Consider the following 23,251-nt stretch of genomic DNA (forward strand, 5'->3'; position numbering starts at 1 on the left):
TGTATTATTATAAACTACCCAGCAGTATATAAAGTCATTAAGTCATGAGCTCCACCTTTACCAGCTGCAACAGGTTCTCACACCAAACTCGTAGAATAAGGACATTTGGTCAGGAGCCTTTCTCGTTCTTATTGACGCTAAAAGTCTCCTTTAGCGTTTCAAGTAAACGCGCTTGGTCGGCACTATTGCCGTCCCTTTTGACGCGCTTGGTCGGGACTATTAAAAGGTTGTATGGTTCCGTGACACGCGGGAACAACGGGATGGTTCGGTTTAGGAAAGGGTCATGGGTGGGCGTACGGTTCCGTGACACGCGGGAGGAAAGAAAAAGGTGACTCTAAAAAGCGACTCTAGCAAGCGTTACAAGCGGGATGCGAACGCGTGACGCGAACCCGGGTCTCCTGCGTGAAAGTCCTGTGTTTGACCCATCCACCACCCCAACCAAACTTCTTATGCAGTAATTCTCCCTTACATACTACTCGCTACATCCTATCTAACTGCGGCTCTCCCCGGTGCATTACACAAACACGCTGAAGGGCGCCTTTTTCGTCGCATCAGACGCTGACAGCCACTGACTGTCCAAACGTCATTATTTTACGAGTTCAGAATGAGAACGGTTTGGCTGAGGTCAGGACTGCTGGTTGAAGAATGGGACCAGCATGAGGAGGAGGTGCCAGGCTGTTGTGGCTGTGTATCGTTCTTCCACACACTACTGAGGCTCCTGTTTGTGAAATTAATAAATTGTTCAATTGCCAATGTGTCTTGTTTCTTTAAACTTCAATCATCCAATCCACCAAACAAACGAGCCAATGGCAGTATAAGCTGTTTGGTATTGGCAGAGAAGATTTGGAAAAATTTTAATGGGCAACCCACAAACTCTGCTGCTCATCCCACAAATGTATGTTCCTTACAAATGGGGTACCATTTGAAAGGGAACTAAACAGGCTTTCTAGGGAATAAGATTTATTGCCAAAAAGCATTGTTATCACAGAGAAATAATCTACCAAACACAAATTTCCTTACTTTTTGTGCTAAGCTTAGATATTTTTTTAAAATAGAAAGCTGAATGCAGGACTTCTTACACTCAGTAGAGTGTTTTTCTACTACTGTATGTTAAACAGAGTCCAACAGCCAGCAGGCTGACTGGCCACTATAAGAGGCTTCTTTTGAATTATCATCTTGCTTCTGTATCAGATACCCAATAAAACCGGTTTCAAACAGGATTCTTCATTCTCTCCACTATTAACATCAAAATGGTGGAGAGGGAAGTTGCAGCACCTCCCCGGCTGCGTGTGTGTGTGTGTATGTATGTATGTATGTGTGCATATTTGTGCATATAGTTACTTCCAGGTAAAACAGATCTCGGCAGCTACTGTGTATCAAGGCCGGGACACACAGGGCCGATAATCGGCCGTTGGACAGTCTGGCGAGGTCAGTGACTCGAGTCTGTTGGGTGTGTCCCGTGCCGTCGTCAGTCTGGGGGGCTGTCGCCGTTCATTTTGGCCAACCTGACATGTTCAGTCGGAGGCAGGGCAGTCGGGACTCACTCACTCAAATGGTGAGCGGAAAAAGCGTGACTAGAATCTCTCAAAAACTGAATCTCTCAAAAACTGACCTTTGTTGAGCTGAAATGAAAACAGATTCAGGAACTGCACAGCCTATTTCTTGCTTAAAATGTTTTCAGAAACATGTTTCAGTGAACTATTTTAGTACAATATGAGATATCGTATTCTGAACGAGTCGCCATGACAGTCTGGCTTTGAATTTCTGGAGAAAACAAACCCATGTGTTTGTCCAATCAGCTGCCAGTTTTCATTTTATTGGCCAACAATACAGAGTAGCGCCGCCAGTTGCTATGGAGACATGTTACGATTCTCAAGTTGGTGTCGCCTCAGTGTGTCCCGAGGCAGTTTTTTGGACCTTGGGGACCAGACTGATCATCTCGACTGGCTTTTCTGTCGACGGTCGGCCGTCTGGCTGGTGTGTCCCGGCTATTACTCTACAAGTCAAAAGTCTTAGAGCATTTAGATACTTGATAACGATCTTTAAATGATTGCGTATACATGATGGTATAATTGTATATAATTTTTACAATTAATTGTAAAAATTAATTTGCAACAACAATCGGGTGCATTCCAATAAATCAATTGCTCAAAGCACAAAAAAAGTTAAATAAACTTGCGTCAAGCAGTTGCACTCATTTTAATTCACAATTAAAAGTGCCCTAGGGGAGTGAATGTACTGGGATAATAACCACACTTGTGGTCCAACAAGCCCTGAGCTATGACTGCTGCAACCACTCCCCATTATTACAATTAAAGTACTTTGAACACTCATAAAGTCTAACATGTGTGCTAACAATCCCTAAGTAAATAAACCCTTTTCATCTGAATAGAGCAGAGCACTTAGTTTAACAAAAGTCCAGAGCAGGATTACTTTTAAATCAAGATTACAACCTTTTCGCTAAACTCTTAACTATATTGCACTTTTATCTTTATTCTTTTGATCAAATGTCTTTCATGCATTCTTTTAAATGCTCTTTTATTGTTTTAAGCACATTGAGTCTGTCTCTTGTATGAAATGTGTTTTTATAAATAAATGAGGCAACGTCAAAGCAAGATAACTTGTTCTTTGTATTCATTTTGATATATGAGATGCTATTACTCCATAGTGATTTGTCAACAAACCTCCCTGACAGCTTTATTCAGTGTAACTTGGCAAGCAGCCAGCATCAATTCATGATCAGAAACAGCTCAGAGAAAACAACATGACACTCGCACAGAGAGAAGTTATTTGATTTGATCTTGGAACTGTATTTAACAGCTGCTAGGCTGCGTTCCATAGCCGCCACTGCCTCTGACTGTTTGGGCCGCCCAGGAAGGCCTATTTTATTGTAAAATCATTAGTTATTAAAAAAAAATCAATGTTCCTCCACTCACCGTTAGGCCAAACAACACCCCTTTTCTGTGATACATTCACAACATACCATATCCTGTCAAGCGCTATTGCTTAAATATACTGTGGTGGTGACCTAGTTTTCTCAGGAAACACACACGACAACAACAGATCTCAAAGACAAGCAGAGGTTGTCACACTCTGTGAGACACACAACCAATCCAACAAGCACCAGTTCTCTCCATCTGACTGGACACACACTATATGAATCAGCAGAGACTTCAGGCAAAACTATGGAAACAAACTTTATTGGAAATATTCCGTACATTACATATGTGGCAGTTGCTGTCAGTATAGGAGAAATTTAAACTCAAAGCAATGACTTTTGTGTTGAATATGTTTAAATCATCTTCAAGATGTAACACTAGTTCTGCTCAGATGTGATGCACAGTGCTGACCGCCTTGATGCCACCACAGACACAGTCCTCAGCCAAGATCTTCTCAGCTCGGATGGTTGCTGTTGCCATGGAGACGGGTAGGTCATTTCCTGTCACAGGAGTCAATATACATTTTATAAACAGTTTTAAAAGAAGCAAAAGCAACAAAAATACGGGGTCAATTTTAACCAAGTCTGTATCCACAACATTTCACTTCTGGGATTGCCCCGGTGCAGCTTATATACATGCCGTGAATTTTGTCACGGCATGTATGTAACATATACCTCAAGGTCTTACAAAGCTAACCGTTGTGTCAGATTTCAATTTAAGGCATTTTTGTGATTTTTGTTAGGAGGAGCAGCTAGCAATACAATGGGAAACGATCTTGGCTAGCTAACTACACTTTCGGCATAACTATACTGTATTTACAGTTTGAATTTAGTCACGGCATGTATATTACAGGTTCCCAAAGGTCTTACAAAGCTTAGCTAACACTTGTCCGATTTGGATTTCAATTTAATGCATTTTTGTGAATTTCAGAGGTCTCGTTAGGAGGAGGCTAGCTAGCTCTCATTGATGGACTCCAGCTCACCGCGGGCTCTATCAATGAGACTCGCGGACAAGAGGCATTTATTTCCCCAATTTTTTGTTTAAATAACTCAACACACATATCCATTATAACATTAACTGGAACCTGCGGAAAGAGATTGCGGGCGTAACAAGCTCGCTGACCACGTTCTCAGTCACCAGGAGAGGGGAGGGAGAACTGCAGGCCCTGGAGCTCTGTCAGTGCAGCGGCGTTTGGTAGTCCAGTCACCCAGAAAGGGTGAGTTTGCACGGGTATTGAGCACCGCGGGCTGCCGGCTGTGACGGAGCTCAATCAAGCTCACAGCAGGCCGGGGTCTGTGAAGGAGGATAGGCAGGGCGGCGATGTAGCAACCCAGGCAGCACCGGACGTAAACTCTACCACACAGTCGGACAAAATTTGCAATTAGCCATCAATTTTCGTAAAACGGCCCATATTTGACCTCTACATAGTTGATTTCTCGCATAAAAAAGTCTCAGAAGTGAATTTAATGGGAAAATAGCAGATGAACAATGTATACAATTTCTGAGATCTACACGACCTAGATTCAGAAGACTACCGGATCTCAGATCAGTTGTGTAGCCTATGTAAATGTTGGAGCGTGACAAAGAGAGAGACTAGAGCCAAATTAGGAGCCTCGTTGAGATTTGCCTGTTTTCAGAGGCAGTTTCAAATTGTGATATTTGCAGAGGAAAGAGGTGTCAATGGGATTTTGAGGTTCTATGTATGTCCTAGTTACCCAATAAACTGTCATTATTCAACTATGACAAGGTAAAATCTTTTTGCATTCTATCACCCCTTTAAAGATATATTCATCTTTCCAACGGTGAAACATCCCTTTAATGATATTAAAACTGCAAAGGAAAACATGAGACATGTAAGTTTTAAAAGAGACATTTAAGGCAAGGCAAGGCAGCTTTATTTGTATAGCACATTTCAGCAACAGGGCAATTCAAAGTGCTTTACATAAAACATTAAAGAGCAGTTAAAAACAATTTAAAACAATTTAAAAACATTAAAAGACAAGAATAAAATTGATAGTGCAGTATAAGAATAAAAGTTACAGTGCAGTATAAGAAATTAAAGTTAATAAAATAGATTATTTAAAGAAAAGCAACATCAAAAAGATGGGTCTTTAGCTTAGATTTAAAAGAACTGAGAGTTGGAGCGGACCTACAGTTTTCTGGGAGTTTGTTCCAAATCTGTTGAGCATAAAAACTGAACGCTGCTTCCCCCTGTTTAGTTCTGACTCTGGGGACAACAAGTAGACCTGTCCCAGACGACCTGAGAGGTCTGGGTGGGTCATAATGAAGTAGCAGATCAGAAATGTATTTTGGCCCTAAACCGTTTAGTGATTTATAAACCAGTAAAAGTATTTTGAAATCATTTCTTTGAGGCACTGGAAGCCAGTGTAGAGACTTCAGTACTGGAGTGATGTGATCCACTTTCTTGGTTTTAGTGAGGACTCGAGCAGCAGCGTTCTGAATCAGCTGCAGCTGTCTGATTGATTTTTTGGGGAGACCTGTAAAGACACCGTTACAGTAGTCAAGTCTATTGAAGATAAAAGCATGGACAAGTTTTTCCAGATCCTGCTGAGACATAAGTCCTTTAACCCTTGATATATTTTTAAGGTGATAATAGGCTGATTTTTTAATTATGTTAATGTGGCTTTTAAAATTCAGGTCTGAGTCCATGACTACACCAAGATTTCTGGCTTTGTCTGTTGTTTTTAACATTGTCGTTTGAAGCTGAGCGCTGACTTTCAATCGTTCGCTCCAAAAACAACCACCTCCGTTTTTTCTTCATTTAATTTAAGAAAGTTCTGGCACATCCAATCATTAATCTGTTCAATGCACATATTTAATTGTTGTATTGGGCTATAGTTCCCTAGTGATAAGGTTATGTAAATTTGGGTGTCATCCGCATAACTATGGTAACTTATTTTGTTGTTTTCCATAAACTGAGCCAGTGGAAGCATTTAGATGTTGAACAGAAGAGGCCCCAGAACTGAGCCTTGGGGAACTCCGCACGTCATATTTGTATGCTCAGATGTATAATTACCTATAGACACAAAGTAGTCCCTATTCTTTAAATAGGATTCAAACCACTTTAGTACTGAGCCAGAAAGACCAACCCAGTTTTCCAATCGGTCAAGCAATATGTCATGGTCTACCGTATCAAATGCAGCACTGAGATCAAGTAATACTAAGACTGAAATTTTGCCACTATCTGTGTTTAAGTGGATGTCATTAAAGACTTTAACAAGAGCCGTCTCAGTGCTGTGGTCGAAAACCTGACTGGAAGGCATCAAAACTGTTGTTTAGCGATAAGAAAAGGTTGAGTTGTTGAAAAACCACTTTCTCTATGATTTTCCTTAAAAATGGAAGGTTTGATATTGGCCTATAGTTGCTCATTAGTGACATGTCTAGATTGTTCTTTTTTAGGAGTGGCTTGATGACTGCAGTTTTCAGGGCCTGTGGGAAGATACCTGAGAGCAGAGATGTGTTTACAATCTGTAGAAGATCAGAAGCCAAACAATTCAAGACATTTTTGAAAACACCCGTTGGTAGAATATCAAGGCAAAAGGAGGAGGTTTTCAGATGTTGTATAATGTCTTCCAGGTTTTTAAGGTTGATCGTATGAAATTGTGTCATGTTGGAATTTGTTTTGCGTGCACACTGTGACAACACATATCGTGTACTTGATATGGAAGCACTGACTGTTTGTCAAATTTTCTGAATTTTGTCTGTGAAGAAGGAGGCAAAGTCATTGCAAGCCTTGGTAGACAACAGTTCAGATGCTACTGGTACTGGAGGGTTTGTTAATCTATCAACAGTAGCAAACAAAGCAAGTGAATTATTATTGTTTCTGGCAATAATGTCAGAGAAGAAGGACCGCCTTGCATTTCTTAGTTCCAGATTATAAATGCGAAGTCTCTCTTTATAAGTGTTATAATGGACCTGGAGATTAGATTTTCGCCAACTGCGTTCAGCTTTTCGACACTCTCTTTTTTCTGTTCTCACAACTATAAAATTTCTCCATGGAGATCTTTTCTTACCAGAGACAGCTTTGACCTTAGTGGGAGCAATAGCATCAATAACATTCGTAATTTTACATTTGAAATTATCTACAAGCTCAGTGACTGAGGCCCCAGTAAGGGCGGGTGTAGAGGAGAAAAGCTGAATGAATTTTTCACTGGTGTTTTCAGTGATATACCGTTTTCTGATTAACTTTGTTTGAACACTTTTTGGCACAGAGATAGTGCTGTTAAAGAAAACACAGGAACGATCAGAAAGAGCAACATCAGTCACCACAACCTTGGAAATGTTCAGGCCCTTGGAGATAATCAAGTCCAGAGTATGGCCCTTATTGTGTGTGGGCTGTGTCACATTTAAAGGTCCCATATTGTAAAAATTCTGACTTCCATGTCTTTTTTTATTATAAAGTAGGTTGAGGTGTTATAGAGCTTAACAGCGACTGCCCACTTTTCGCAGGTCAGTGATAACCCCATTCAATATCCCCTATTCTCCAGTTTTAGAGCTACACCAATCATTGATTCTCACGATGTGTGTACCTGGCATACTAGTAACCTGACCCAGGTTGGTTAGGGGGTATATAACTCTACGTGATAGACACAGTGATGTTGTACCCTACTTTGTTGTTAAATTGATTGATACCTGTTGTTTTAATTTAAATACAACATGATGAAAGTAGAGATGCTGTCCAGACAGAACACAACAAGGTGGCAGACAGTCTGAACACAAGGTGGAGGGGGTCTGAGGCAAGGGGCGGAGATGAGCCTGAGGAAGGGGGCGGCAGCGAGCTCGGAGGAGGGCTTGTGGTTGTAGGTTTCCCTGTAGAGAGGATCAGCTGTCAGGTGAATATCTGGATGAATGAACTCCTGAAATCAAAGGTAACCTCCTCACCTGTGACAGAGACCCAGCTGGGTGGAGACTCTCCAATACTGCTGATGAGACACTTGTAGAGTCCTTCATCAGACCTGGAAACATGGTGGATGGTCATGTGACCTGCTCAGTCCTGATGAAGGAGCCATCTTTATAGAAACCAGCTGGGAGCTTGGAGGACGTCTTTGTTTTACAGGTCAGAGTGAGGTCTTCTCCCTCCATCACAGGGAGGACAGGACTCTGCAGGATCACTGGTCCACCTCAACACAGAGACAAACTACAGCATGTCATCCATTCACACACAGCATCAATGTAATCATGAATGTTCGGATGGTGAATGAATGAACAACACAATCCCTTTATTTTCCTTTGGAGTTTGACCATCTCAGTGCCAGCTTTCCCTTTCCTTTTTTGGCTTTCCATCATTAGACCCGCACACTGTATGTTAACGTTACCGATAGACTTCCAAACATGACAAAGAAAAAAAGAGGTGTTCAATGGCTTTACGTCATAGGCCGACCAGGGCTATGCCATTTGGGGGCCACTCACTGATCCCCCTAAAATCCTAGACAGTGTAGTGACCGTGAGTGCTTTCTGATTAGCCTGTGTCTGTAAATAAGAGTCTGCTGCGGCTGCAATACGGGTTGAGCAGAGGCTGGAACAGTTTGACCAGCAGGCTGCGGCCAGGTAGCGGATGGTGTTGCAAAGAACTTGCAACGTATAACTATTATCAGACCGGCACTCACGGGCAGCGGCACACCAGGCCGCCGGATGCTAAGAACTTATCAGACCGGGACTTGAAAACACTACCGACCCGCCAGGAGAAGTCCTGACGAGTCTGAACTGAAGAAGTCTCTTGGTTAGGACAAGAAACGTCCTCAAGAATTCCTGAAAGACCAGTTGCCTTTACATATTACAGAGGACATAAACATATTCTTTGAAAAAAAATAATCCAAATGTTCTTCGAAACTTGCTATTTTTAGCGTGTAGCAGGCTAGCTCGAAGTTTGTTGTTTCCCGAAGGGCAGTTTGAGAAAAACATCACATAGAGAGCGGCAGGTGAGGGACATCCGGTAATAATCCTGGAAATGTGCTTACCAGTGACAGTGATGTTGATGCTGTTACTGGCCGCTCCCTCTCTGGACTCACACCAGTAAACTCCACTCTCCAGTGGGTCTATGTAGCTGATGTTACAGGAAGAACCAGCAGTTGTCCCCCAGTCAACTCCACACTGAGTCCTGGTTTCTCTTTTTGTGTTCCTCCTCAGAGTCCATCCAGCAGAGCTGTCGTCCTCCTCACAGCTCAGAGAGACAGACTGTCCTTCAAACATCTGAGAGCTGCTGGGACTCACAGTCAGAGAGGCTGGAGGGAGGAGGGTTTAGAAAACACTAAATTACTTCTGGAAGAAAGACTGGAGCCCAAACTTGTTTGTGTGGAGACTGAAGACAGATTTCACATGTCTAAAATATCTCATAGCTGCTTTATTTGAAGTCCCATTAGAAATTGGTCATTAGGATAACTTGTTAACTCACTCCAGTCCAGTCCTTATAAAAAAGGTACACTTACTTTCTCTGACAAGCTGCCTCCCTGACTGACATGAGATGAAGCTGATTGATCGGCTGAGTGCTGAACATGTTGTGTACTGACTCTTTAGTTTGTATTTGTAGAGAGAAGTTTGGGGTTTTCCTCATTTTATTTCAATACAGTCTGTTATCACAGCAGCGTCTAGTAGACAGAAGATCTGCGGCTCACTTCCGCTCTGACACAGTCAGCTGAGAGAAGTGCTGACTGTGTTTGTGTCCTATATAATGTGATCAACGTAACTTCTAATGTCATGCACCCTCAGCTCGAACTCTTCTATCAGGGTTTCTCAGACTGAATCAGGGAGTTTCAGATGTAATAGAAGAAGTTTACCAACTTTGGTTTGTTGTGCTGCTCAGCAGTGAGGTCAGAACTGAAGAGAAATGGACCTCAGGTTAGTTTGAGCTTTTACTGCAGACAGACAGAACAACTGTGAGCTCAGAGAAGATGGAGTCCATGCTAAATGGCCAGACTTTTGCTTTTAATGAGAACTTTAACAGAACACACATAACAGCAAAGAACACAGCTAATTTGAGTTAGAACAAATCTCACACTGATCAGTAAACTGTAAGATGTTATAATATCCAAAGTTTTCAAGCTGATCTTATCTCGCCTTCATTCTTCTCTGCACAGCAATGTCGTGACAGAATTTTGAAAAGAACAGAGTGTACTTACAGATCAGCCATTGCAGAGATTTTTGTCCCATCGCTCTTGTTGATCATGTGACACCGAGCACTTTGAATGCTCGACTCAGAGCAGCTAAAACCACACATTTCCTCTGTTCCTTAATTTCTGATTTCCTCTGCAGTAGACAAGAAACTTGCAAAAACTGTGAGTTTACATCTGTAGAGATAAACATTGTTGTTTGTGATCAGATATTCTTAAAGAGGATTATTTCTATATGTGTTTATTTGTGATTGTGGTTATTTCTCTGTAGTTACAGACATGAAGGGAAAGAGGTCTTTCTGTCCTGTCCTCATGTACAGATACAAAATTCAGAATTATAGCATAGTTATAGTTCTCGCAGTAACACAATTTCCTGAAGGCAACATGACTGAGGACTCTTCTGCCTTCTTTGTTAGGCTGTCACTCATAATTCCACGCCTCGGAGTTGAAGCCACGCCCTATGCAAAAATCGGGGCCAAAAATCTAACACTGCAGCTCAGTCCTGACATTAACCCTTAAACATTTACTAAACATATTGAACTGTTCAATAATGTGTTAGTTACATCTTACTTGCTTTACACCTTTCTTTTTTGTTTTGCTCACACTGATTTAAGTTATGATATCTGAAGTTTTCCAGCTGATATATCACTTTCATTCTTCACTGCACAGCAATGTAAGGTCGAAAATTTGAAAAGAACAGAGTGTACTTACAGATCAGCCATTGCAGAGATGTTCGTGCCATCGTACCTGTTGATGATGTGACACCAATCACTTTGAATGCTAGATTCAGAGCTGCTAAAACCACAGATTTCCTCTCTGTGCTTTAATGTCTGGTTTCCTCTTCAGTAGACAGGAAACTTGCAAAAACTGTAAGTGTAAATCTGTAGTGACAAACATAGTTTAATAACGTATATTTTGAATAGTTGGCATATGTATATTACTGTATAAGGGCCTAATTTTTTCATTTGGTGTAAGTTTTGTAATCTGTATTCCAAATTTCCACCACAAGGGGGGCTCGCCTCCCTGTGAGACCCCATATTGTGGCTGAAGCCACATATATGTGGTCAAAATAATGTCAGTACCAAGTATGTATGCTTTTCCATATGCTTTTTTGAAACCATAGTCAGTTCCATTTAAGAAATGAACATACAATTACACAAAAGACCTTTTGGACAGATTTATAAACGACAAACATATGCCATTAAAACCTCTGGATTAAGATCTCAGGTAGTTGAGCAACAGGACAGACGGATGTATTGCGCTTAACCTTCTAACATTGTTCCGATCAAAAATGACCGATTTACAGATTTCCCTGTACCATAAATATGGCATTTTTCATCAGATTGCCTCAAGACGTTATGATATCCTTCAGAAAAGGCAATTCATTGGGACTACTTTCTTTGAACTTTAAGTGATTTATTCAACATGGTCACACTTTCTTTGTTTATAGTCAAAAATGGCCGCCACTTGTTGCCACTTGTGCATGTGAACCACCAATGTTCACACAAACACACACCCACACACACACACACAGTTCATGTTGTCACTTCATGTTCCCACTTGTGCATGGGAGCCACTAATGTTCGCGCACACATGCATGCACGCACACACGGAAACACACCCACACACACAAACAGACATACACACACATGTACACTCTCCCTGCACACACACACACACAATTCATGTTGCCATGTTACCACTTGTGCATATGAACCACAAATGTCTGCATGGTATTTTCATAAGTGTGCATGTCTGTGAAGGGAAGACTCGTGGGTACCCAGAGAACCCTTTCTCATTCATATATCTAGAGGGCGGAGGTCAAGAGACCCTTTGGAAATAACTATGCCAGTCTTTTCCTCAGACAAGGATTCCTTAGGTCGTCTAGTGTCATATGATACCAATATCTTCACTCTTTTAAAACATGTTTGAGCTTGCAGCCTGCGAAAGACAAGAAGTCGGTCAGGCGCTGTGACCCAGCGGTGCTCTTACTCTTTCCCCTCCCTCTGCAGAAGCGTTGAGTTGGTGTGTTCATTGTGCTCTCATGGCTGGATTAACAACTGCGCCATATGTAGCTTTCTTCATATCTATATGGATAGCTTTTCCGACTGTAGCAGGTGAGATTTGTATGTGAGAGGGAGAGGTGGGGATTAACAAATGATGCCATGAATGTTGTCACATACACCCCTGTCAAAATGTTATGAATCTGCTGTCATATTCATGCTCTTACGTCATCAATCATGAGTGATACTTGCTGTAACATGAAGCCACAATGTTCCCCTAATGTCCTTAAAAATGGACCACCGTTTGTGTTTCATATTTCTGTTGTTACGGTCGTCAAGGCGTTTCCATGTGAACAAACTGGGTTGCTGTCTGAAATGTATTTGGATTTATTGGATTTATTAATGTTTTTAGACCAAAAAGAGGTACCAGCGAAGGTTGGACAGGACGTCCCTGTTACCTGCCTGGCTCCCAGAGATGACAAAAAGTCACTGGTTAATATCATACACAGATATTTATCGTGCCACTGTTAGTGTTTCTTGTTTTTGTTATTATCTGTACAAAATACATAAAGAAGAAGCTGACTAACAGCAGCATCTGGTAGTGACTCAGTGTCAGTTATTAGTGTTATGATTATTTTTTAGTATTATAGTACTCTGGAAACATGAAGACTGAAAAATGCAGACCGCCTGGCTGCTGATGAAGAAAAAAACACTGAGGTCAAAAGAGATTTAAAAATAATAATGAAAGCCTACTCAACTGTTTAGGTGACCTTCTAGAAATATTGATGTCGGAGTTAAAAGGGCTGTTGCGAATGTTTCTATTTATGATGCTTCACTGTAAGGATGGGTTTAGGTTCTTTTCTTATGTTGTAAAACCCTGTGAATGTGAAAAACTTCCAAAAGTTTGCAATAAACCTGATTCTGATTCTAAATAATCAATTTTGGATCAGTCTCTCTGTGCAGCAGCAGGATAAACTCCTCTCCGTAGTTGTTTAACCTGTCCTGTCATAAAACTATGTTGTAGCTTAGCTTGGTCCCCTAATACTGTATCTGAAGTCTCTTTTATATAGGCCTTAGTGGTCCCCTAATACTGTATCTGAATTCTCTTTTATATAGACCTTAGTGGTCCCCTAATACTGTATCTGAAGTCTCTTTTATATAGACCTTAGTGGTCTCCTAATACTGTATCTGAAGTCTCTTTTATATATAGACCTTAGTGGTCTCCAAATACTTTATCTGAAGTCTCTTTTATATAGACCTTAGTGGTCCCCTAATACTGTATCTGAAGTCTTTTTATATAGACCTTAGTGGTCTCCTAATACTGTATCTGAAGTCTCTTTTATATAGACCTTAGTGGTAAGCCCCTAATACTGTATCTGAAGTCTCTTTTATATAGACCTTAGTGGTCCCCTAATACTGTATCTGAAGTCTCTTATTATAGACCTTAGTGGTCCCCTAATACTGTATCTGAAGTCTCTTTTATATAGACCTTAGTGGTCCCCTAATACTGTATCTGAAGTCTCTTTTATATAGACCTTAGTGGTCCCCTAATACTGTATCTGAAGTCTCTTTTATATAGACCTTAGTGGTCCCCTAATACTGTATCTGAAGTCTCTTTTATATAGACCTTAGTGGTCCCCTAATACTGTATCTGAAGTCTCTTTTATATAGACCTTGACAGCTTTATTCAGTGTAACCTGGCAAGCAGCCAGCATCAAATCATGATCAAAAACAGCTCAGAGAAAACAAAAAACACTCGCACAGAGAGAGGTTATTTGATTTGATCTTGGATCTGTATTTAACAGCCGCTACGCTGCGTTCCATAGCCGCCACCGCCTCTGTATGTTTGGGCAGCCCAGGAGGGCCTATTTTATTGTAAAATCATTAGTTACTAAGAAAAAATCAATGTTCCTCCACTCACCTTTGCTTTTTTTGATAACTCTGCAAACCCTTGGTGTTCTCTCAATGAGCTTCATGAGGTAGTCACCTGAAATGGTTTTACCTTCACAGGTGTGCTTTGTCAGGGTTAATTAGTGGAATTATTTCCCTTATTAATAAAAAAGCAAAGGGTGGCTACTTTGAAGAATCTAAAATATAAGACATGTTTTCAGTTATTTCACACTTTTTGTTAAGTACATAATTCCATATGTGTTCATTCATAGTTTTGATGCCTTCAGTGAGAATCTACAATGTAAATAGTCATGAAAATAAAAAGGAAACGCATTGAATGAGAAGGTGTGTCCAAACTTTTGGCCTGTACTGTACATGCCGTTAATTTCGTCACGGAATGTATATAACATATACCTCAAGGTCTTACAAAGCTAACCGTTGTGTCAGATTTCAATTTAAGGCATTTTTGTGAACGTCAGGGGTCTTGTTAGGAGGAGCAGCTAGCTAGCTATGTGTCCAATACAATGGGAAACGATCTTGGCTAGCTAACTACACTTTCGGCATAACTATAGTATATTTACAGTTTGAATTCAGCCACGGCATGAATATTACAGGTTCCCAAAGGTCTTACAAAGCTTAGCTAACGCTTTTCCGTTTTCGGATTTCAATTTAATGCATTTTTGTGAAATTCAGAGGTCTCGTTAGGAGGAGGCTAGCTAGCTCTCATTGATGGACTCCAGCTCACCGCGGGCTCTATCAACGAGACTCGCGGACAAGAGGCATTTATTTCCCCAATTTTTTGTTTAAATAACTAAACACACATATCCATTATAACATTAACTGGAACCTGCTGTAAGAGACTGCAGGCGTAAACAAGCTTGCTGACCCACTCTCAGTCACTCACCGGCCGGCCGGTAGCAGGAAGAGGGGAGGGAGAACAGCGAGCTGCAGGCCCTGGAGCTCTGTCAGGGCAGCGGCGTTTGGTAGTCCAGTCACCCAGAAAGGGTGAGTTTGCGAGGGTATTGAGCACTGCGGGCTGCCGGCTGTGACGGAGCTCAATCGAGCTCACAGCAGGCCGGGGTCTGTGAAGGAGGACAGGCAGTGCGGCGATGTAGCAACCCAGGCAGAACCGGCCGCTGAACTCCACCACACAGTCGGACAAAATTTGCAATTAGCCATCAATTTTCATAAAACGGCCCATATTTGACCTCTACATAGTTGATTTCTTGCATAAAAAAGTCTCAGAAGTGAATTTAATGGGAAAATAGCAGATGAACAATGTATACAATTTCTGAGATCTACACGACCTAGATTCAGAAGACTACCTGATGTCAGATCAGCTGTGTAGCCTATGCAAATGTTGGAGCGTGACAAAGAGAGAGACTAGAGCCAAATGAGTTGAGATTTGCCCGTTTTCAGAGGCAGTTTCAAATTGTGATATTTGCAGAGGAAAGAGGTGTCAATGGGAATTAGAGGTTCTATGTATGTCCTAGTTACACACTAAACTGTCATCATTCAACTATGACAAGGTAAAATCTTTTTGCATTCTATCACCCCTTTAAAGATATATTCATCTTTCCAACAGTGAAATATCCTTTTGATGATATTAAAACTTTAAAGGAAAACATGAGACATGTAAGTTTTAAGAAAGACATTTAAAAGTCCCATATTGTAAAAATTCAGACTTCCATGTCTTTTTTTGATTACAAAGTAGGTGTTGAGGTGTTATAGAACTTAACAGTGACTGCCCACTTTTTGCAGGGCAGTGATGACCCCATTCAATATCTCCAATTCTTTAGTTTTATTGCAGTAAATGCTTTTATAAAGAGTGTTCAGCCTAGAACCAAACCAGAGATGAATCATGACCATAAAACATTTGATTTGGTGTAGAAAAGTCAAAGCAACAAGACTGTGTAAAGAGACTATCAACGGTAGCAGCTCGCTATAGCCATTTTGTAGGATTTGGGGGTGCGGTAAACATTTCCATGGTAACAGGGAGCTACACCAATCATTGATTCTCACGAAGTGTGTACCTGGCACACTAGTAACCTGACCCAGGTTGGTTAGGGGGTATATAACTCTAACTGATAGTCACAGTGATGTTGTACCCTACTTTGTTGTTAAATTGATTGATACCTGTTGTTTTAATTTAAAGACAACATGATGAAAGTAGAGATGCTGTCCGGACAGAACACAAGGTGGCAGACCAGACTGAACACAACGTGGAGGGGGTCTGAGGCAAGGGGCGGAGCTGAGCCTGAGGAAGGGGGCGGCAGGGAGCTCGGAGGAGGGCTTGTGGTTGTAGGGGAGCTTGTGGTCGTAGGAGGACTTGTGGTTGTAGGGGAGCTTGTGGTTGTAGGATGTCTTGTGGTCGTAGGAGGGCTTGTGGTCGTAGGAGGACTTGTGGTTGTAGGGGAGCTTGTGGTTGTAGGGGAGCTTGTGGTCGTAGGATGTGTTGTGGTCGTAGGAGGGCTTGTGGTTGTAGGGGAGCTTGTGGTCGTAGGAGGGCTTGTGGTCATAGGAGAGCTTGTGGTCTTTGGTTTCTCTGTAGAGAGAATCAGCTGTCAGGTGAATATCTGGATGAATGAACTCCTGAAATCAAAGGTAACCTCCTCACCTGTGACAGAGACCCAGCTGGGTGGAGACTCTCCAACACTGCTGATGTGACACTTGTAGAGGCCTTCATCAGACCTGGAAACATGGTGGATGGTCATGTGACCTGCAGGCTCAGTCCTGATGAAGGAACCATCTTTATAGAAACCAGCTGGGAGGTTGGAGGACATCTTTGTTTTACAGGTCAGAGTGAGGTCTTCTCCCTCCATCACAGGGAGGACAGGACTCTGCAGGATCACTGGTCCACCTCAACACAGAGACAAACTACAGCATGTCATCCATTCACACACAGCATCAATGTAATCATGAATGTTCCGATGGTGAATGAATGAACAACACAATCCCTTTATTTTCCTTTGGAGTTTGACCATCTCAGTGCCAACTTTCCCTTTCCTTTTTTGGCTTTCCATCATTAGACCCGCACACTGTATGTTAACGTTACCGATAGACTTCCAAACATGACAAAGAAAAAAAGAGGTGTTCAATGGCTTTACGTCATAGGCCGACCAGGGCTATGCCATTTGGGGGCCGCTCACTGATCCCCCTAAAATCCTAGACAGTGTTGTGACCGTGAGTGCTTTCTGATTAGCCTGTGTCTGTAAATAAGAGTCTGCTGCGGCTGCAATACGGGTTGAGCAGAGGCTGGAACAGTTTGACCAGCAGGCTGCGGCCAGGTAGCGGATGGTGTTGCAAAGAACTTGCAACGTATAACTATTATCAGACCGGCACTCACGGGCAGCGGCACACCAGGCCGCCGGATGCTAAGAACTTATCAGACCGGGACTTGAAAACACTACCACTACACTATCAAGACTGTAGTGAAAAAAACTGGGAAAATAAACTCTGTGAAGTTAAAGAAGAAGTTAAAAAATGGGAAAATAAAAAATACCAATTATAAATCAAGAGTCAACATTGTTAAAACCTTAATCTTATCCAAACTCCTGTTTTTAGCCAATATCTTTCCTCCATCTCATAAAATTATAATGAAATTAAATAAACAGTGTGTAAATTTGGTCTGGGGTACAACCAGGGAAGTAACAAAAAGAGAAATCATGTATAAAAGTAAAGAATATGGGGGGTTAGGGGCAGTAGATATGAGAATTAAATTGTACATAGCCTTTATTAAAAACATGTCAGCAGCCATCTCCAGGAATGCTCTCTGGACCGGTGATCGCTCCAAGTGGAGGAAACGGAGAGGGAGAGCCAGACAAGGTCCAGAGTATTATCTGATCTACGGAGATTTTATGTATGAATATGTAAATCTTAATATTGACTGGAATGGCCTCCCAAGTAAAATGATTTTTTAAAAAATTAATGATTATAAATATAGTGGATACATTAATTATAAAAATTTAACACATAACGAAGGAACTCTTTTCCTGAAATTTTTAAAAATAAGAACCTCCGCGAGAGTATTGCGATATGAGATGGCTGATGTCTGTGAATAGACTTGCGGTTAGAGCCCGTAGTTTCATGGAGCTGTTATGTAAAACAAAAAGTGTCCCATGATTAATTGTGAACGAAGACGACCCAACAGCATCTTTTGATGGATTGCTATAGGGCAAAAGAAGTCTGGGACAAATTAAAAGTGTATGGTGTTAATTTTGTAATTTCATATAAATCTGTCATGTATTGTATTGTTGTTGAGACTCTATCAGAAAAACAAAAAGAACTTTTACAAATAATCATATGTATTGTATGCATCAAGCTATGGAAAACAAGATGCTGTATGGTTATTCAACAAACAGTCATAAATAGTGACGATGTGTGCAAACAAGTGCTAGCTGAACTCAGGAGAAGAAAAACTCTGGACAAAAAACAGCTCCTTCCATGGGACACTTTTAACCTGTGAACTACAGCACTTTATAAAAAGACTCTATATGCACTTTATAAAAAGACTCTATATGCACTTTATAAAAAGACTCTATATGCACTTTATAAAATCGCTCTATGCACTTTAAAAAAAAAAAAAAAACTCCATGCACTTTATAAATATCTCTATACACTTTATAAATATCTCTATGCACTTTATGAGAGGCCCTATGCACTTTATATTTTAGCTTTGTTTGCACATTTTGTTTTATTAGTTATATTCTTGTAATTTTTGTATGGTATATATTGTCAGGTAGCCTACTGTATGTTTAAATGTATAAATTGTAATTTTGTAAAAACTTAATAAAGCACTAAAAAAAAAAAAAAAAACACTACCGACCCGCCAGGAAAAGTCCTGACGAGTCTGAACTGAAGAAGTCTCTTGGTTAGGACAAGAAACGTCCTCAAGAATTCCTGAAAGACCAGTTGCCTTTACATATTACAGAGGACATAAACATATTCTTTGAAAAAAAATAATCCAAATGTTCTTCGAAACTTGCTATTTTTAGCAAAGTTTGTTGTTTCCCGAAGGGCAGTTTGAGAAAAACATCACATAGAGAGCGGCAGGTGAGGGACATCCGGTAATAATCCTGGAAATGTGCTTACCAGTGACAGTGATGTTGATGCTGTTACTGGTTGCTCCCTCTCTGGACTCACACCAGTAAACTCCACTCTCCAGTGGGTCTATGTAGCTGATGTTACAGGAAGAACCAGCAGTTGTCCCCCAGTCAGGTCCACATTGAGTCCTGGTTTCTCTGTTTGTGTTCCTCCTCAGAGTCCATCCAGCAGAGCTGTCGTCCTCACAGCTCAGAGAGACAGACTGTCCTTCAAACATCTGAGAGCTGCTGGGACTCACAGTCAGAGAGACTGGAGGGAGGAGGGTTTAGAAAACACTAAATTACTTCTGGAAGAAAGACTGGAGCCCAAACTTGTTTGTGTGGAGACTGAAGACAGATTTCACATGTCTAAAATATCTCATAGCTGCTTTATTTGAAGTCCCATTAGAAATTGGTCATTAGGATAACTTGTTAACTCACTCCAGTCCAGTCCTTATAAAAAAGGTACACTTACTTTCTCTGACAATCTGCCTCCCTGACTGACATGAGATGAAGCTGATTGATCGGCTGAGGGCTGAACATGTTGTGTACTGACTCTATAGTTTGTATTTGTAGAGAGAAGTTTGGGGTTTTCCTCATTTTATTTCAATACAGTCTGTTTTTATCACAGCAGCGTCTAGTAGACAGTAGAGGATCTGCGGCTCACTTCAGCTCTGACACATTCAGCTGAGAAAAGTGCTGACTGTGTTTGAGTCCTATATAATGTGATCAACGTAACTTCTAACTTCTAGCTCGAACTCTTCTATCAGGGTTTCTCAGACTGAATCAGGGAGTTTTAGATGTAATAGAAGACGTTTACCAACCTTGGTTTGTGGTGCTGCTCAGCAGTGAGGTCAGAACTGAAGAGAAATGAACCTCAGGTTAGTTTGAGCTTTTACTGCAGACAGACAGAACAACTGTGAGCTCAGAGAAGATGGAGTCCTTGATACTAAATGGCCAGACTTTTGCTTTTAATGAGAACTTTAACAGAACACACATAACAGCAAAGAACACAGCTAATTTGAGTTAGTATAAATCTCACATTGCTCACACTGATCAGTAAACTGTAAGATGTTATAATATCCAAAGTTTTCCAGCTGATCTTATCTGGCCTTCATTCTTCTCTGCACAGCAATGTCGTGACAGAATTTTGAAAAGAACAGAGTGTACTTACAGATCAGCCATTGCAGAGATTTTTGTCCCATCGCTCTTGTTGATCATGTGACACCGAGCACTTTGAATGCTCGACTCAGAGCAGCTAAAACCACACATTTCCTCTGTTCCTTAATTTCTGGTTCCCTCTGCAGACAAGAAACTTGCAAAAACTGTGAGTTTACATCTGTAGAGATAAACATTGTTGTTTGTGATCAGATATTCTTAAAGAGGATTATTTCTATATGTGTTTATTTGTGATTGTGGTTATTTCTCTGTAGTTACGGACATGAAGGGAAATAAGTCTTTCTGTCCTGTCCTCATGTACAGATACAAAATTCAGAGTTAGAGCATAGTTATAGTTCTCGCAGTAACACAATTTCCTGAAGGCAACATGACTGAGGACTCTTCTGCCTTCTTTGTTAGGCTGTCACTCATAATTCCACGCCCCTCGGAGTTGAAGCCACGCCCCCTATGCAAAATCGGGGCCAAAAAATCTAACACTGCAGCTCAGTCCTGACATTAACCCTTAAACATTTACTAAACATATTGAACTGTTCAATAATGTGTTAGTTACATCTTACTTGCTTTACACCTTTCTTTTTTGTTTTGCTCACACTGATTTAAGTTATGATATCTGAAGTTTTCCAGCTGATATATCGCTTTCATTCTTCACTGCACAGCAATGTAAGGTCGAAAATTAGAAAAGAACAGAGTGTACTTACAGATCAGCCATTGCAGAGATGTTCGTGCCATCGTACCTGTTGGTGATGTGACACCAATCACTTTGAATGCTAGACTCAGAGCTGCTAAAACCACAGATTTCCTCTCTGTGCTTTAATTTCTGGTTTCCTCTGCAGTAGACAGGAAACTTGCAAAAACTGTAAGTGTAAATCTGTAGTGACAAACATTGTTTGTGATCAGATATTCTTAAAGAGGATTATTTCTATATGTGTTTATTTGTGATTGTAGTTGTGACGCCCATCAATGTGTGGTCACATTATGTTGTTTAATTATGTATATTTTGAATAGTTGGCATATGTATATTGCTGTATAAGGGCCTAATGTTTCATTTGGTGTAAGTTTTGTAAGCTGTATTCCAAATTTCCACCACAAGGGGGCTCGCCTCCCTGTGAGACCCATATTGTGGCTGAAGCCACATATATGTGGTCAAAATAATGTCAGTACCAAGTATGTATGCTTTTCCATATGCTTTTTGAAACCATAGTCAGTTCCATTTAAGAAATGAACATACAATTACACAAAAGACCTTTTGGACAGATTTATAAACGACAAACATATGCCATTGAAACCTCTGGATTAAGATCTCAGGTAGTTGAGCAACAGGACAGACTGATGTATGCGCTTAACCTTCTAACATTGTTCCGGTCAAAAATGACCAATTTACACACTCCCTGTACCATAAATATGGCATTTTTCATCAGATTGCCTCAAGACGTTATGATATCCTTCACAAAAGGCAGTTCATTGGGACTACTTTCTTTGAACTTTGAGTGATTTATTCAACATGGTCACACTTTCTTTGTTTATAGTCGCCCCCCCTTTTTTTTCTTTCCCCCCCCCTCCCCCACACACACCACACACACACACACACACACACACACACACACACACACACACACACACAAAAAATGATTGTTATTCTACCTCTTTTTTTTTTTTTTCTCCCATAAACACAACAACAACAAAAAACACACAAAAAAAAACAAACACACACACACACACACACACACACACACACACACACACACACAGTTCATGTTGTCAGTTCATGTTGTCAGTTCCGGTTCCCATTCCTTCCTTTAAACCCCCCCCCCCCACCCCCCCCCCCCCCCCCCCACACACACACACACACACACACACATGCCAACAACAAAAAAAACCCCCCCCCCCCACCCACACACACACACCCACCCACACACACACACACACACACACACATACACAATTCATGTTGCCACTTGTATATTTGCATGTACACTGCCAACCACAAATGTCTGCATGGTATTTTCAGAAGTGTGCATGTCTGTGAAGGGAAGACTCGTGGGTACCCAGAGAACCCTTTCTCATTCATATATCTAGAGGGCGGAGGTTAAGAAATAACTATGCCAGTCTTTTCCTCAGACAAGGATTCCTTAGGTCGTCTAGTGTCATATGATACCAATATCTTCAGCCTTTTAAAACATGTTTGAGCTTGCAGCCTGCGAAAGACAAGAAGTCGGTCAGGCGCTGTGACCCAGCGGTGCTCTTACTCTTTCCCCTCCCTCTGCAGAAGCATTTAATGCATAGTTGAGTTGTCTGGGCGTGTTCATTGTACTCTCATGGCTGGATTAACAACTGCGCCATATCGTCACCTTCCTAAAATAATTGCCTAAGTCATTTTTTAACAAAAATGATATTGTTGCCTAAATCATCTCCTCATGGTGCAGGCCACCTCTGGTAAAATTGCCTACATCCTCAGTTGAACAGGTCATGTGATTCTACACCTTGTATAACTGCCTATGTCAAGCATGTGACTTAGGCAGTTTTATTTTTTGTGTTTTCCGAAAAACCTGAAAAAATTACTTTTAACAAAAATGATTTCTTTGCCTAAATCATCTCCTCATTGTGCAGGCAACCTTTGGTAAAATTGCCTACATCCTCAGTTGAACAGGTCATGTGATTCTACACCTTGTATAACTGCCTATGTCAAGCATGTGACTTAGGCAGTTTTATTTTTTGTGTTTTCTGAAAAACCTGAAAAAATGACTTAGGCAATTATTTTAGGAAGGTGACGATATGTAGCTTTCTTCATATCTATATGGATAGCTTTTCCGACTGTAGCAGGTGAGATTTGTGTGTGAGAGGGAGAGGTGGGGATTAACAAATGATGCCATGTTGTAACATACACCCCTTTCAAAATGTTATGAATCTGCTGTTATATTCATGTTCTTACGTCATCAATCATGAGTGATGTTTGTGTCCATTACAACCCAGTTTTGTAGATTACTTGTGGTAACATGAAGCCACAATGTTCCCCTAATGTCCTTAAAAATGGA

The 23,251-nt window shown here is 41.0% G+C and overlaps 1 pseudogene; it reads right to left on the bottom strand.

Moving 5' to 3' along the window:
• Positions 1-10,391, bottom strand: part of LOC120572600 — a 60,565-nt pseudogene extending 50,174 nt beyond the window's left edge.
• Between the last annotated feature and the right edge of the window lie 12,860 nt (positions 10,392-23,251).

The sequence above is a fragment of the Perca fluviatilis genome, chromosome 14 (genome assembly GCF_010015445.1).
Source record: "Perca fluviatilis chromosome 14, GENO_Pfluv_1.0, whole genome shotgun sequence".
Lineage (NCBI taxonomy): Eukaryota > Metazoa > Chordata > Actinopteri > Perciformes > Percidae > Perca > Perca fluviatilis.